Source organism: Acyrthosiphon pisum, chromosome A3, assembly GCF_005508785.2.
Source record: "Acyrthosiphon pisum isolate AL4f chromosome A3, pea_aphid_22Mar2018_4r6ur, whole genome shotgun sequence".
Classification (NCBI taxonomy): domain Eukaryota; kingdom Metazoa; phylum Arthropoda; class Insecta; order Hemiptera; family Aphididae; genus Acyrthosiphon; species Acyrthosiphon pisum.
The window spans coordinates 39,297,622-39,314,200 of NC_042496.1; the positions used below are offsets into that span (position 1 = coordinate 39,297,622).

Genomic DNA, 16,579 nt, shown 5'->3' on the forward strand with positions numbered 1-16,579 from the left:
CAAAACGAAAATATTTATAGTTGATATTTTTTATAATACTAATTTCCAGTAGTCGGGACGCTACTGGTTTTTTGTAGCACGCTAACGCTACTGCTACTCCCCCCAAAAAGTAGCTCGCTATCACTAAAGCTACTCTTTTTTTAAATGTAGTGCGCTATTTCTAACGCTATTGTTTAAATGTATCGAATTGTATATATTGTAGTGACGCTATGTTAATCGCTACAGCAAAAGTGGCGTGCACTATAGCGTCGCTACAATTAGTGCGCTACTACCGACCACAGCTAATTTCTTATATGGTTAAATATATGTTGTTTTAAAAAACCATGTGTTACTAAACCGAATGAATCAAATGGTTTTAGGGCCTAATAAAATATTGTAGTTTATTTCTTTACTAAATTGTTTACTCAACCAATAATCAAAAACAGAGAAATATGATTTCATTCATGTAGTTTTTTTTATTAGTTGGTGTTAACCTACTATTTTTTTTCTTATAAAAGTGCAACAAAAGTTTCATATATTCATTTAGTTGTAAGTAGTAAAGTTAACATTATAAATTTGTACTTGATAAATTTGATCTTCTGATTAATTTCTGTAATTAAAATTTACCATGTTAACGAAACCAACGACTTAGATTCTATCAATTTACATATTTATAATTTTTCTCTTTGGTGAAGACGCGAATTACTATACGTCTATAATATCACCAAAAGCTCATTAGTCATTACCCATTCCACCTGGCAACTGCCAATGTAGATATCTATACATCTTGAATTTGAATTGTTATTGGTCGATTGTATGTGTTCCACTGTCTTATTTATAAGATACTAAAATTAAACACTCTTGAATAAACAATGTGATGGGTATATTTTTAATTATAATATTATGAAAAATAACCTTTATTATAAAATGGTTTTATTAAAAAAAAAAAACTGTTAACAAATAATATTTTGAATCGTAAAATAAAAATTGCAATAAAATATAAATTAGCGTGTCTAATATTTTCAGGTACCTAACTATTAAAATTACTAATTTTGGAATAAAAAAGTATTATAAATTGTGCTATATTTCAAATTTTGTATTAATTCTAAATTCTAACATTGGAAAAATTTGTTAAATATTTTAACTTCAATGTTCCTAAATCATGTTAAAATAAACAATAAGTTGGCTAAAGTTGTATGTCTCTAGAGACTCAAACTCGAACTATTATTATATGAATTACGACGAAATAATTAAAATCAATATTGTTAAAAACTGGTGTGTAGTACATTTGACTGATTTTCAAAATGTAATTATATTTTTCTAAAAAAATATAAACTTCTAGAAATTTCCATACTTAAAATATGGTTTGCTTGTTTAGCTTACACTTGAAAATCTATTGATTGTATACATTCATAATTTTTAAGTAAGACTTTGTACAGAATACTTCATACAAATGATACTGCTTCTTCTGAAGTGGTATACCCTTATATTATGTTCATAACATTTGATTTGGCATTTATTGTGATCGTCCTAATCCAGTTAATACTTGACATTAGAAATTAATTTTTTTTTAATTTAAATGTCGTAGTCGTATATTATTTAAACTAGTCAGTGGCATACTTGGAAGTACATTTTTTGGGGGAGGTCAAATCTAGAAACCTAACCTAACTTTAACTAACCAAAAATAGGCATTTCAAAAAAATGTTCCACATTGAGGATTTGATTGGGGGTGGAATCCCTCTATGTTAGAACATTTTTGCATGTAGTATAACAAATTGTGGTTAATCCTGAATAATTTGTTTTATAATTTTGTGATTTTTTGATTAAATAATAATGGTTAAATCATTGGTCTGTGATCTAAACGATAATTTAATTTTAAATACATTTGTGTGTTATTGATACAAACTAATGCGCTATTATTATAGTTATGGTATGATTTTGTAAGAAATATTTGGTATTGAAGTATATAAATGTGCGAATTTGAACGACGACCTTTTTTTCAAAGTTTGTGGTTATGACAAGTGGCGTGGCAATTGCCAGAAATTATGACTATCACGCTGTTTTTTTTTATCGAAGTTCGTGAATTGGTTGGCCAACTGGTTTTAACTTCCAACGCGGCAACGCGTAATGACGGATCAATGAAAAATCAAAACTTATCGTCACATATATACATAACATTATAATTATTATAATAAAGACAAATAACTGTTAAGTCAAAGTTTTGACAAACCGTTCAACATCTATATATTTTAAAGGCTAATCAATTTATCGTTTTGTTACTATAGACAGCTGTTGTTATAATATTGTTATAATAGATTATAACCTCACAAGACAAATCCATTCTCTACATCTCCTTACCATAATTACACTATTGTAAATATTAATTTATATTTTATGTTGATGCATACTTTATATAGGATTCATATTTTGTATTAAATTAGATACTCAATAATTAATAAATGTATTCTCTAAAACTTATACTTACATAAGCCATAATATATCGATAACTTAACTTAACGTTGAGTCGAATCGAAGATAATGTTTTTGAAGTTTCCCAAATAAAAGATGGAAATAGCTTATTGTTTATTGGTCTGTGTTCAGTATTTTAGAATAGTATTTAACATACAACTTATGTTGCCGTTAATAAGGAATACATTTTACATCTTACCAGTTTATTATATTCATATTTATTATTTATAAACTGTAAATAGTTGTTTTAAATAGTTACTAGTAATTTAAATTTTCAAAATATAATTTTAAATTAAAAAAGTAGATTTAAGTTTATTTTACAAAGAGAAAAACAATTACAGTTCATTAAAGGACTTACGTGTTATAAATACATTACTAAATTATTAAAATTAAAAGTGTCTTACAACTAAAAATAAAATTCATATAAAATAGATACATATTGCATAGATATCTTTTTTTAACACTTAAACCAGTCAGTTGTCTGTATAACTTAGAAATGTATAAATAATACAGCATATTAGTACAATTATTATTACTATTATTGTATTTTTATTTTTTGATTCACTTACTATACTAATCAAATAATTTACATACCTAATTTATTTAAATATATTTATTTGGTTGAAAAAATAGGATGTATTGCTTAAAGATATATTTTGTGAAATTGCATTCTATAATCGTTGTTTAATAAATATAACAATTTCTTACGTAAAATAGGAATCTTTAATACAAAATGTATAGCATTAAAATTATATTTTAGATTTATAGTGATAATCGGTAGTATTTGTTTGTATTTTGTACTTATAATTTTAGTACATATTGACAAATGGATAAATAGAAAAACATTTTAATTTCTAAATATTTATTTTATAGTTTTAAAAATAAATAATTAATATAAATTGTGTAAATTAATTACGGTCCAAATGCTAAATTGAAAATGTATAATATTTTGTTAAATTTAATATAAATAATTGTAACGATGGTCTGTAAATATCTGCTAAGATATTAAGATATCTTATAATATCCGTTGTATCTTTAATCCTTGCAAGTGTCAAACTATTAAATAAATAAATAAATAAAGTTTATATTTTACTAATATGTAAAATAAAAAATTCAACAATAATAATATACAGAAATTCAGATTATAAAACTGCTCATTGTATTTCTCATTTTAAAGAAAAACTTTTAAAAATTGTTTAACAATAAGAATCATAATAATAAACAATGAGAACAACTATTAAGATACCAAATTAATATAGGATATTATATAAAATAAATTATATTTTCATTTAATTTAATATCACATTTTGAAATATTTTGTAATATAATATGTTTCATTGGAATTTAGAGATAGGATTTAATTATAATTGCAAGCAACACCTTTTATATTTTAATCCAAAACATAGAACTTATTGAAATCTGTTTTAAATGACCATGGTGTAGTAATAGTATCATCAATGAATAATACATTTAGATTTTATTATACTTACAATTTAAGTTTTGGTTATTTAAAGAATTGAGTTAAGATATTGATGTTATCGAATATTTTTCATAAATTTAAATACTTATTTAAAATAATTTCTTTTAAATTAAAATATCAAGTTCGTTCAAGAAGTATACACATAAAACATAGTTTATTTCACTTCAAACTGCATGAATACAGAATTATGAATTCAATTATTCACTTATGAATTATACAAATATTTTTTAAATATAGGTAAATAACATACTATTGTTTTTAAATATTTTACAGTGTTAAGAAACCTTTTAACTTATTTAAGCTTATTATTATTGTTTCATGCTTTTGCTATAGTTAAATGGGGTCAGCTATATAATCTTAATTTTAGAAAATTATAAGGTCATTCATACATTTAATTACAAATGGTTATGGTTTTTATATTTGCTTTTAAATAAATTTTTAGAACTTATTTTAAAATAAATATTAAATCAAGTTAAACATTTTAATCATACACTTAAAATGTTGGGAAAATAAATAATATACCTATAATAATTGCTACGGATCTAATGATTTCGAAATGGTTCACACAATCACATATTATTGTATTATAGACATATTTTATTATTTTATTACCATTATAATATTAATACTTACCAAAAATATCAACTTTTAAATTTTGAAAGACTGATTTTTTAACTGATTCAATTATTAATAAGATTATTTTTAACTATAGTTTTTATTGTTTGAATTGTCACTTTGAAAGTTTCATTTAGCTTAATTGGTAGTGTATGGAGGCATGGGGCTTATATAATTCTTGGCAAATATATCATAAAATCATCTTAATTGAAAACCTTAGGAGGGGGGGGGGGGTTAAATAAATGCATAGAAAATATATTTATCATGTAGGAAAATGCAAAGTTTTATACTTTTATGAGATAATATTTATTAATTAATTTTGCATAGTACCTAATGAATAATATAATTCATTAACACCGATATTTGCCTAAGTTCTAGGTAAAAGTAATATAAGATTATTAATAAAATTCCTGTGATAAATTAATAGTCAGTATTGACCTAATACCTATATAATAATATATGATACACAACAAAATCTTAATTGAATAATATAAATGTATTGATGATAGTGCAGTAGCACAGTACGGTAATCTTATCTTCAGTTATTCAAAGTTTGAAGTATCTATGCAAAACATCGTGTTTTGAATAATAATTGTTGAACCCCTATAAGTACTACATATAGAATTTAAAGATACGTGACAATCCTTTAGTCTTTAAAATTAACCGTCTATAAACTAATATAATATTTCTAGTTTCGACCGAGTCTATAATTTATAAATGGATAGATTATTTAACTTAAAATATTTTGAAGAATCAAGTAGTTTAATGATGTTAGTTAAACTCTTTGTATATATTAATTATAAATAGCGACATAATTATTGTCAATTTAAAATATTTAAAATATTGTCTATATCAGAAAATATATTTACATGTGTTTGAAAATCAGTAATTTATAGTTTGTGATTATGATTATTCTTTTTGGTAAGAGTGCATCCATACATTTATGGATGATATTGTTTATATTTAAACAATCACACAAATTAGGATATAAACACTTTAATGAGAAACACAAATACAACTTTGTTGATCCCGAAAGTGTTACTCACGTATAATATGAGAAATAGAAACAAATATTTCTATACAACTCATAGAGTTTTGATTTACCAAATTTAATTAGAGAAACAAACTTTATTGTTCCGACCTTCACTGAACATAATCGCATATTAATCTCGATAATAAGTATAAGTTAAACGTTTTGGTCATTCTAAGTAGAAATAAATCTCTTATAAAACTGGTAGGTAGGTACCATCAATTTCTTGACTGCGTTAGAATTTCTAAAAATATGTAACACACGGCATTGTAATTTGTAGAAATATTTATATATTATTCATTGGTTCCTTGATCTATCATTTTACCTATTGTAAAATGTATAGGACACAGGTTAGATTAGGTTAACCTAACCTACAATGTAAAAACAATTGTCACCCCAAGTAAGACACTTGACTATTACCCCAATATATCGTATAAATCTTATTTTTATAAATGGTTTTAGATCAATTGTTATTAGAATACTTAAAGATTTTAAAATTACTATTTTTCTTAATTGTTCTGTTTTTAAATTTTTAGTGAATAATTAAAATTAAAATATATAAAATAAATATATTGAAACATTTATTCAAAAAAGCTATATTTTGTAATTTTTATTTTTAAATCAAATAATTGATGAATTTTTAAATGTCAATATTAATTATTATTTATTAACTGTAGAATACCGTTTGTTTATTTTCAAAGTAATGTTTTAAAAATATTTTTTAACATTAAATGCCTATATAGATTTTTTTGATATCAAAATTAGTACTTTTATAATTCTTAAGCTAAGCTATTTCATGCAGAAAATTATGAAATTAAAATCAAATTTGTGTTTAATTGTGTGCAAATACAAAATATAAAAGAAAATTATAATAAAGTACTCTGAAATAGTATTAGAAATGATGTTTTTATACGTTTCATTATTTTTTTCTGTCACCCCCACACGGCAAAAAAAAACTGAAAATGAGCTTTTTTTAACGACGCCATTTTCTTGCATTGTTTCCCGACATTTGTCAATTAATTATACTTATTTGGATACATATTTACTCAATTTTTGAGAGTTTTCTATGTTAAAAGTTGTGATGTATGTCTTATGTAATGTTGTTTATCAATTTATCAAGACCAGATCATACCTCACACATTTTGTATTAGCATAAATTATAAGAACTTAACAACTGTATGAAAGTTTATTAATGTATAATATCTGTTATCTTTGTATAATACATCAGATGTCCTTAAATGTAATTGTATACATCATTAAATTTAAATCTGATAAAAAGTCGTGTTTATTTATATGTATATTTATTAGAGTTTGATATAAATTTTTGAAACTATATTTGAAAAAAAAATCCATTTTTTCCATACACTGTATTTTTAAACAAACGAGTAACATTATATTCACAAATAAAATTTGCAATGCATTTATTACCTAAATTTGGTCTGAAACCTTATTAAAGACGTAATCGATTATATATATATATATTATGTTACTACGAAACCGATGGGCATTGCCGCCAGTTACCTCCGTATAGTGGTTTAAGCGTTCCACCCCATTAATATATATTGGCTTCTAATGCGATTTATATGGTAACCTCTCTACAAAGTAATTTAATAGGTTGATCAATTACCAATATAAGAGGAAAAACGAACGTAGAACTTCCCTGAGTCAATAGCCTAGTCATATAAATAAAAAAATAACACAGTTGACGAAAACATTATTTCAACAGCTGTAGTAGACACTATATAGACATGACTAAAATTGAATAACCACGGAAGTATAAATTTTAATAGTATTTTATAATTTTTTTTTTTTTGTTTTATTTTTTTATATCAGAAAGTTATAAATAACGTATTAACACATTTCGCACTATTTTATGTAAAATATATTATATTTTTTGATTGGCACGATGTTATTATTTTTTTAACTAACAATATTTTCTGTATAATCAAGCTGAAATACTTGATTGTTTTTTCATACATTTCTTGCGTAATCAAATCTTTATACAAGTTAAAAAGAACAATATTATGGTACCTACTATCTAATGGAATTTAATATTTACCTTAATGTTAGTTTTCAAAATCCTTTACTTGCATTATTGTATTGTGATCTTAAAAACTTAAATTTTTTTAAAATTATTTCTATGAATTCTAGAATTTTTATAAATAAGTAATTTTAAAGATAGACCATGTTTTTTTTTTTTTTTTTAAAGTTTAAAATATACTTTGAAACAATTTTTACTAAGCTTCCTAATAACTGCCTATAAGATTTTATGAAAATCAGATAAGTTTTATTTTATAAAAATGTATTTATTTAAAGTAGAATATAAGAGGTAGGTATATTAAAAAATTACGTACTATAATTTTAATAATATTTAATTATACATAAGTGTGAGTACAATCGAGTTCATTAGTAAAAACAATTTATTTCAAAACGTATCGTGATTACTGATTAATTGTATTACTTTTATTTATATATATATTTGTCATTTATTCAACAAGCATTAAGCCAGATATAGCTTAAAATAATATTTATAAACAGATATTTAACAAAATTACCAACTAAATCAATTGCATTAATAATCGACTACCATAACAAAGTTTGAAAAAGTAAATGAAAATTTAAATATACCAAAAAAAAAAAAAAATGTTTTAATGTAGATAATATTATAACAGTAAATTATAGAGAAAATGTTTACTAGAAAAATATGACACGTGCCTAAGCTAATAATAACTGCAACTTTTTATTATATTTAAAACATATTTTTTTTTCAAGTTCAAATTAAATAATATAAAATTGTTGTAACTGTCTTTATTCTCCCCTACTGGTGTACAATGGAAAACGTAATGCGATTCGTCTCTTATTTGTTTCACTGTCTCGTGCAGTCTAGGTTAAGTAGATTGAGCCCTCGGGAAGTGAAGAGCGTTGGCCTACAAAACGAAATTTCATAGATGATTTATTTTACTACACTTATAACGTCAGGTTAAGATGAGACCTTTTTATTTATTTCCCATATGTTTTATCTAAGCTCTTCCACACCGTCTCTCACCCGTGTAAACTTTTTTTATATATTATACATACGTATTGTATTTAATAGATACTATACCTATATTGTATGCAAAGTATAAAATTAGAAAATCAGCATAAATATAAAAAGTATTAATTTTATTTCAGACAATCTACTTATCTACTCTTAATTACAATCGTAATGTGCTGCAGTATTGATTTGTATAATATAGATTTACGTAAGTTACAAGCTGTTATAAATGTACCTACAATAGATAATATTACTTATATTGCTATATTCGTATAAAATTGTATGAAGATTCGAAAAATTAAATTGTTTTAATGTAGCCAGTTGCAGTGTAGGCCAATTTCCATATGTGATTGTTATATAGATACTCAAGGTTCACAAGCATGTCAATCGATACATTATAATAATGTTATAAATAATTTTTGTTGGTTAATTTTTAAAATTAATTTTTGTAGCTTTCGCATGTCAAAAAATATTTAATTTAAATAATAGGTATGTATACTATAGATTGTTTTAGATTCCGACCAAAGGTATATTATAGTATTTGATATTATGTAAACAATTTTTCATTTACAGAGGGAGTGTTCCAAAAGTTTCATTCAACCGTTTATGACACCATTTAACCAATATAACATTATATATCACAGAGATTTTAATAGGAATACAATATGTTATAATGTTAACATTATATACTATCATATTTAGATTTTAAATAATAAATATTTTTCGAATGTGTGATTTGTACAAACATATATTGCTGTAATGTGTACTCAATCGATTAAATTGACTAATAATTCGTTGATATGCCATTTTAGTTTTATATTTAGGCATACCTGTATAATATAAAAGTATTTATTTATTGCACAATTTATATATATCAGTTTGGTATTTGTAAAATTTTCGTGACTATATATTTATTTTATGTACCTATATATATGATCATTATCTTTATTTCCAAATTTATTCTATGGGCCATATTTCATTGTTACAGTAATCTTCGTTATTATGTCTGCAGTTTGTAGAATTCCCTTATACCACCTCTTTTAATATTGCTTCTACAATATCTTATATATATATATATATATATATCATAAAAACTGAAAAATACATACGTCTTATATTGTGTATGAGACATGAGTATTATTGAGGTATCTTTACCTATATTTGCTATATTTAAACATGCAAATAAAAGTGGAAACTCATGTCTTTCACTTTTCTTAATCTTGTTTACAAAAATGTTTATTTTTAGTGCCTTTTTTGTTGAAGTTTTTATATTATGATATGAAAATTTATCTACGCTAAATTTTGGTTTAAACATTATCGTGACATTAAGATCAAGCGATAAGTATAATAATAAGTATATACTGTATACGAAACTGTTTAATTATTAATATATTTTTAACTAAAATAAGAATTTAATAATTTCAGTATGAATAAATGTAATTTTTAAATATGTTTTAGCTAATACCTATAGAAGTAAAAATATAACACGAAGTAAGTTTATCTGGTTAGTTTTATCAGACTGTGCTTGAATGTCAAATTACAAATTGTAAATTTACTCATCGAATGCGTTTATTTTCTATTATTATATATTTAACTATATACTAATTTAACTATTTTACTGTAAATACTACAATTTTACGTATTGATTTTTAAATTTATTTACTGAAAAAATAGTATAGTACTATAGTAGGTATACAAAAATCATTTTTTTTAAATTTTATTGATTTTACAAAAGCGAAATGTGATGATTTTTTTAAAACAAAATAATTGTTATTCATATAATATATAAAAACATGAATAGATAAACCAAAGTAAAGAAATTTTTAGGTACGCACAGAATAGAACATTTTTATTTTTCACTAACATCGATGTGAACAATGAACCGATAAATACCCATTGCTATTACTTATGAAGTTATTAAAAATTCTGCAAGCTAATTATTGTAATAACCCGAAGGCTGTGCCACAAGGTATAAATATTGTAACATGTATACTATTATAGTATCTTTATTTATTTATTCATTTTAATTTTTACTTATTAATGTAATTTATATTTTATTATTTAAAAGAAGAGCGTTAATTTAGTAAATCCCCCTTTAATAAATGAAAACGATCGTATCTATGTATTTACAAATTGTATTCCATCCCAGATACGTAGATATTACCCCAGAATAAGTCACGTTGTATTTTGTAGTACAAAATTATTAAGCAAAAATTAAAATATAAGTGTTGAATAAAAAATGCAATAAATATTCCCAATCAAAACAATCGAGTAAGTACCTACTAATTGGCTATTTGTACGCAACTTTGTTTAACATGTATACTTTTGATCCAAAAATACATCTCTGAAACACATTATGTATGTTTAATTAGCTGTGACTATATGTGACTAACCCTATAGAGCCAAATTATGTTATTTCGATTTATAAAAATGTATAAAACATTTAATGTTCATTTGTTAGGTCGTTTCATGTGGGTTTTTTAAAAAAAATTTGTATTCATCAAAAATTCGATCATCCACCAACTCTCAAAAACATAATACCAAATATATGTAAAATTGACCTACAGATTCATAAATAGTAACATGTAGCTTGTCAGATCTGTTAACGACATTACGGTAACCAGAATGATTAATTGTTTTTATATTATTTATTTGTCCGTATTTTCAGAAAATAGGTCCCGGGCGATAAAGACAAATTAATTTTTTTTAAGTGCTCAAATGTTATTAATCACGGTCACGTGACCATTAAATTCCGCTACGTCGTGCCGCTGACATTTCGGTTTCACAAAGTTAAGTAAAACTGGACATTTCACATGATATACGCATGAGCATACGTGTATTGAAGGTCTGGGAGGGGGTAAGTTAAACTGAGGACCTCCGAACCCTCTATCCGCTCAAGCATAGCAAAAGTTTTATATTCTCTCTTTATATGACCACCGTAGTACTCATCCATCAAAATCAGTGACACTCAGAATTTTAAAAACCTTACTCAACCACAAAATTTTAAAACTGTCTACCTTGCCCTAGTAAAATTTGGTAAAATTTGATGACACATACCGAGAAACTAGTACAAAAAAATGGAGATTTTTAAATGATTTACCAACAAAAAGTTACCAGTGGGAGGGGCTGTGGGGTCGATATAGCAGACTAACACCCTTTGAGCATGCCTGAAAAATAATACAAACATTATAAATATATGCATGATACATGATGATCAATTTAACGTAAAACACTCTTTATCTCAAAAATTATTAAAGTTTTTGAAAATATTTTTTTTCATAATTTTAAGTCGTTAAAAATAAACTCGTTCTATAATAAAAGATATTTTTTCGTTATCATTTTGGAAATGTTGAATAACAAGATACGTACATTTTTGATTCTATAACAGAATATTTTTTGTAGTAGGTATCTAGGTATTTTTAATACAAAAAAGTTAATTTTTAAGATGAGTAGGTTATGAGTTATAATTATAAAAGTTTTGATGAGTGATCAGAGGTACCCACAAAATGTTGGTCTATTACTCCAATAATCAATATTTTAAATTTATAAGTATAATGAAGTATTGTTCAAAAGTTGATTTTTATAGATCGAAATACTCCGAATAATATTCTGCTCCGGAATATGAGATTGAAAATATGTTGTCGTTTAAAAAAGTAAAATCCTTTCACCTAAATATTAACCATAAATAAATAGTAAAAAAATTATAGTTATTTTTTAATTATTTTTCAAACAATGTTATTTTATAATTTTCGAAAACGTGATTGTTTTCTGAAATAATGAGTGTTTTACGATAAATGGATCAACCCGTATATACCTATTATATTATAATTAAAATAATTAACTAGAAAGAAATTATTCTCGCGTTTTCTCACAATTCTTCACTATTTTCAATCTCAAGGATTGGTCGGTATAATATAAGATCTCAATTCTTCATGCGATCGTAGTTCCAGTGTTATAGGGTCAACAAAAATAATGTTCCTTGTGATTCACTATTTAATGAGAATACCCAATTTGTGTGAGATTATTATTATATATTAAATCCGCAATAAAACTGATTAAATGAACAAATTTGTTGTATTTCTTGTCTTAGCCTTTAGGTATAATGTAATTTAATGTTATCCATTTTTCAATATTACAAAGTATTGAGTCTTCACATACGTACCTGTATCGTTACTCTTAATGTCTAATCGAAATACCCGTGCCGTACTGAAATTCATTGTCTATCAGTTAATGGTGCCCAACCCGCAGCCCCCAAAGGTGTTCTATGAGTTAAACATTTTTAAAATAAAACTAAATATTCTAAAAAAGGAAAATTATTACAAAATACGATAATAATAGTAATAATAAAAATAAAACCAAAAAATGTTTACACGTCTTATTTTTAATGTAAAATTTAAGTTTGTGTTTCGTTTATTAATAATGAAAAATCTGGTTGGAATTTAGTTGAGATTATTCGAACTGTTATATTTAGTGGCCCGCTCAAAGATAATAATTGTTTACCATAGTTGCCTGTCGAGGAAAAAAGGTTGGGAATCTCTGGACTACTCGAACTCAACGTCCACAACGTTTACAAGACATATGTTAATTTCACGTGTATGAACCTCGTGCTATTTAAGACTGTCAGTAATTATTATTCATAATAATAATTATGCAGAAAATATACTTGATACATTATTAGTACCCATGTATAAAATTGTCAGAATGGCTTGTTAATTTATTACTTAGTACGTACCTATGCGGGAATATTCCGTCGCGTGAAGTATACGTTTAATAGGCTGAAGGATTGTGATTATTTGAGAAAAATTTAACTGGGTCAATCTGAACCGACGTTATGTGCATTGTTTGTAGTGTATACCTCGTGTACCTATATGTGAGTACTTGAAATATCTAAGTTTAGTATGCGTATATTACGTTAAAGCAGTTGGAGTGGGATGATAATAACTAGTAGATGAACAGTATAGTATGGTTTAATAAAATACGAACACTATGGAATATAGGTATATGCATTTGTTATGCAACATCATTTTAAATTCTGCGTAGAAGAGGAATGTTTTAGTTTAACAAAAATGTGTTTTACGTAACAAAAAGTCTCGGAAACCATTGTCCCTGTATAGATATGAAATTAAATATGCAGACAATACTTTACACTTTCAAAGTGGTAATTTTTAAAATTTTTCAGTATTTTTCAGTTAAAAAATAACTGTTAAGAAATGTTAGCCGGAGCGTTTTTAATTAAATTTTGACCACGTTTGGGTAAACCATGCTCTGCTAAGAATCGTTTTTGGAATGAAACGATTTATCATCGCTTTCAAATATAAAGATAACCGTCTCAGGACCATTCAACTCTTATATCAGCAATTTTTAATTATATTCGTTTCGTACAATGCACATAACAGTATATAATTCTTGTTCTGTAACTCTATGAATTTGAAAAGAATACAAGTAATAATATTAAAAGTGTGAGTTTAATAATTAATAGACACATACTTAAAATCCCGTCCTAGTAAATAATATTGTCACGCGACCATTATTTTATTTGTATTGTATATTTGTATGCCATTAATTATACTTGCATTATGTATTTTATACGAATGATGGAATCGTTTTTTGCCAAAATTACATAATTTATATACTAATAAATATTTATCATTTCACATTATTTTTACTCAAACATTACATATATTTCGAATAATATATAATCATTATACTGACTTCCTATATGTTTTTAGTAGGTAAGCAAAATGAGGTAACTGCGTATAATTCATTAATGCTTTAGTGGTTTTGTTATGTTATATTTGGAATTTAAATTTGAATTTATACATTCAAGTTCGTATTTTGATAATATGACGTGTAGAATTGTGAATTTGTTTAGAGCTACCATAATAGTAACTAATAACTATTATTTTTTCTCTCGAGAAGTCTCGACTTCCATTATACATAATATATGTTTATTATTGTTGTTATTATTAATAAGCTTTCAAGTTTCAACATCTATGATTATTAATAAGCTTACAGATTTAGTTAAATATTTTTTTTATCGGGTATATTTATAGCGGTTTTAAGCCATGCAAGGTTACATAATATAGGTATTTACCTACCAATGGTTTTTTAATTTGTATTTACAATTTTACTGTAATTTAACATCTTCAGTAGATGAAGGTGTAATAAGTATTATCATAAATGTATAAAATATTGAAAGTACTGAATTTTTCAAAATATATTTTAAGAAAGATTGAGTTTACAATTTATACGTTTATTTTACATATATTTTATAAATAAATAATATTCTTAATTCTTATTTCGGCTAGTAATAACTTCTTTGCCAAAAAAGTGATCCACGGTTTGGTAATATAATTATTACGCGAATTCGTATTCAATTATTTAATTAAAATGGGATACACACTTTCTGTTCTGCATCAGATAGTAGGTTACGGGTTTTGATTGAAAGAAAAACCAAGTACAAATGGGAGATTCCACTCGAGTAAATCCTTTTGTTAATGAAGCGGGTGAATTACTCTCTGGAATGACCTCAGTCGATTACTAACTTGACAAGATCTATTCATACTCTTAGATAAATCTGCATTTGAGATATATTTGTATTCAGAATTCCTCTTAAATAATTCATTATACGCCAAGTACCAACAGGTAAATCTGATTTTAGACCAAAAATATAACTGTTAATTTTTTGTTTATTTAAAATAATTATATAGTTTAAAATATAATCTCTGTACAGAAACGAAAGACACGACTGGTTTAAGAAAATGATGACAGTTGTTCGTGTTATATTGTTTTGTTAGTAATAGTACTTAATATTTATTATTTTCGATTTTGACTTAATTACAATATATAAAAGAATAATAAATATGCACAAACTTAAGTTACGACTTAATAGATTGATTTTGAAATATTGTTCCGTTTTAATTGTGCCCCGAACTAACCAGAACTGTAACAGTTTTACCTCTACTAAAACAGTTTGTGTCTTTAAAATAATATGGGAGCACGTCTTTATTATTCCAGTTGCAACTTTAGCAATAACGACGTTTAAGTTCCGCAGCTTCAATATTATGCACCACACTCTTTGCAAGCCAAACTATAGTCGATGCATATTATGTGCAGGACAAGACGCGCAATATAAATCGTATAATAATAATACTACAGTGTATGTGGTGTCAAATAAACGACCTATGGCCGTCTGACAAGCACATATTATATTAGTATAGTGCATGCGCAAAACGGACGTGTTTTTATTCCTAACGCGCCGCCGCGGTGGCACACAATAAAAATGTTAAGTTCTTTTATCTGGCGAATTCGTTAAGTAAGATTTAGAGACCACTGAAATGATATACACGTGAAATATAATAGCACATACTTTCTGGATTTTCAAATATATTTATTTTTATTTGTGTACACTAGACAGCTGCAGCAGTGGTCTAGTTTTATAGAATAGTTTCAGTATATTCGAAGAAATTATTGTGTCGGTGAAATATATCCACGTGGCGAGTAAAATAAGTTTTTAGAAACTGTAACCGATCGTAATAATAATAAGACATTGACGAAAATCGTACGCTCATTTTTATTGTGGGGATTGAATTGTGTTTTATATGATTAAAATATATCGTATTTCACACTATCCATTTCAAAAATCCAGTGACATTAATATTATGAATATTCATCAGATCAATATACAATAGAAATTATTATTATTGTTTTAATAATTTTTCTTGGTTTAAAATATCGATATATTTTTATGTACATAGGTATAATTTTTGGTAAATTATAAAATACAATGCTTATAAACCAAGAATAAATTGTTAAGAGGACGTCGCACCCGCATGTGTTGTCTCCGTCTTACACACGTACGTTATAGCAAATTTTCGTTCGCATAGTTTCAATAGGGTGCTGCTATTTTTGATTAAGAGTGAATTGACCTATTATTAAACTTTTAGGTAACAATATTACCTGTGCCTTCTCG

The 16,579-nt window shown here is 25.3% G+C and overlaps 1 protein-coding gene across 3 annotated transcripts in view; it reads left to right on the plus strand.

The window, feature by feature from the left end:
• Nucleotides 1-16,579, plus strand: part of LOC100160518 (cyclic nucleotide-gated cation channel beta-1-like) — a 147,921-nt gene that overhangs the window by 28,750 nt on the left and 102,592 nt on the right. The window lies entirely within an intron of this gene.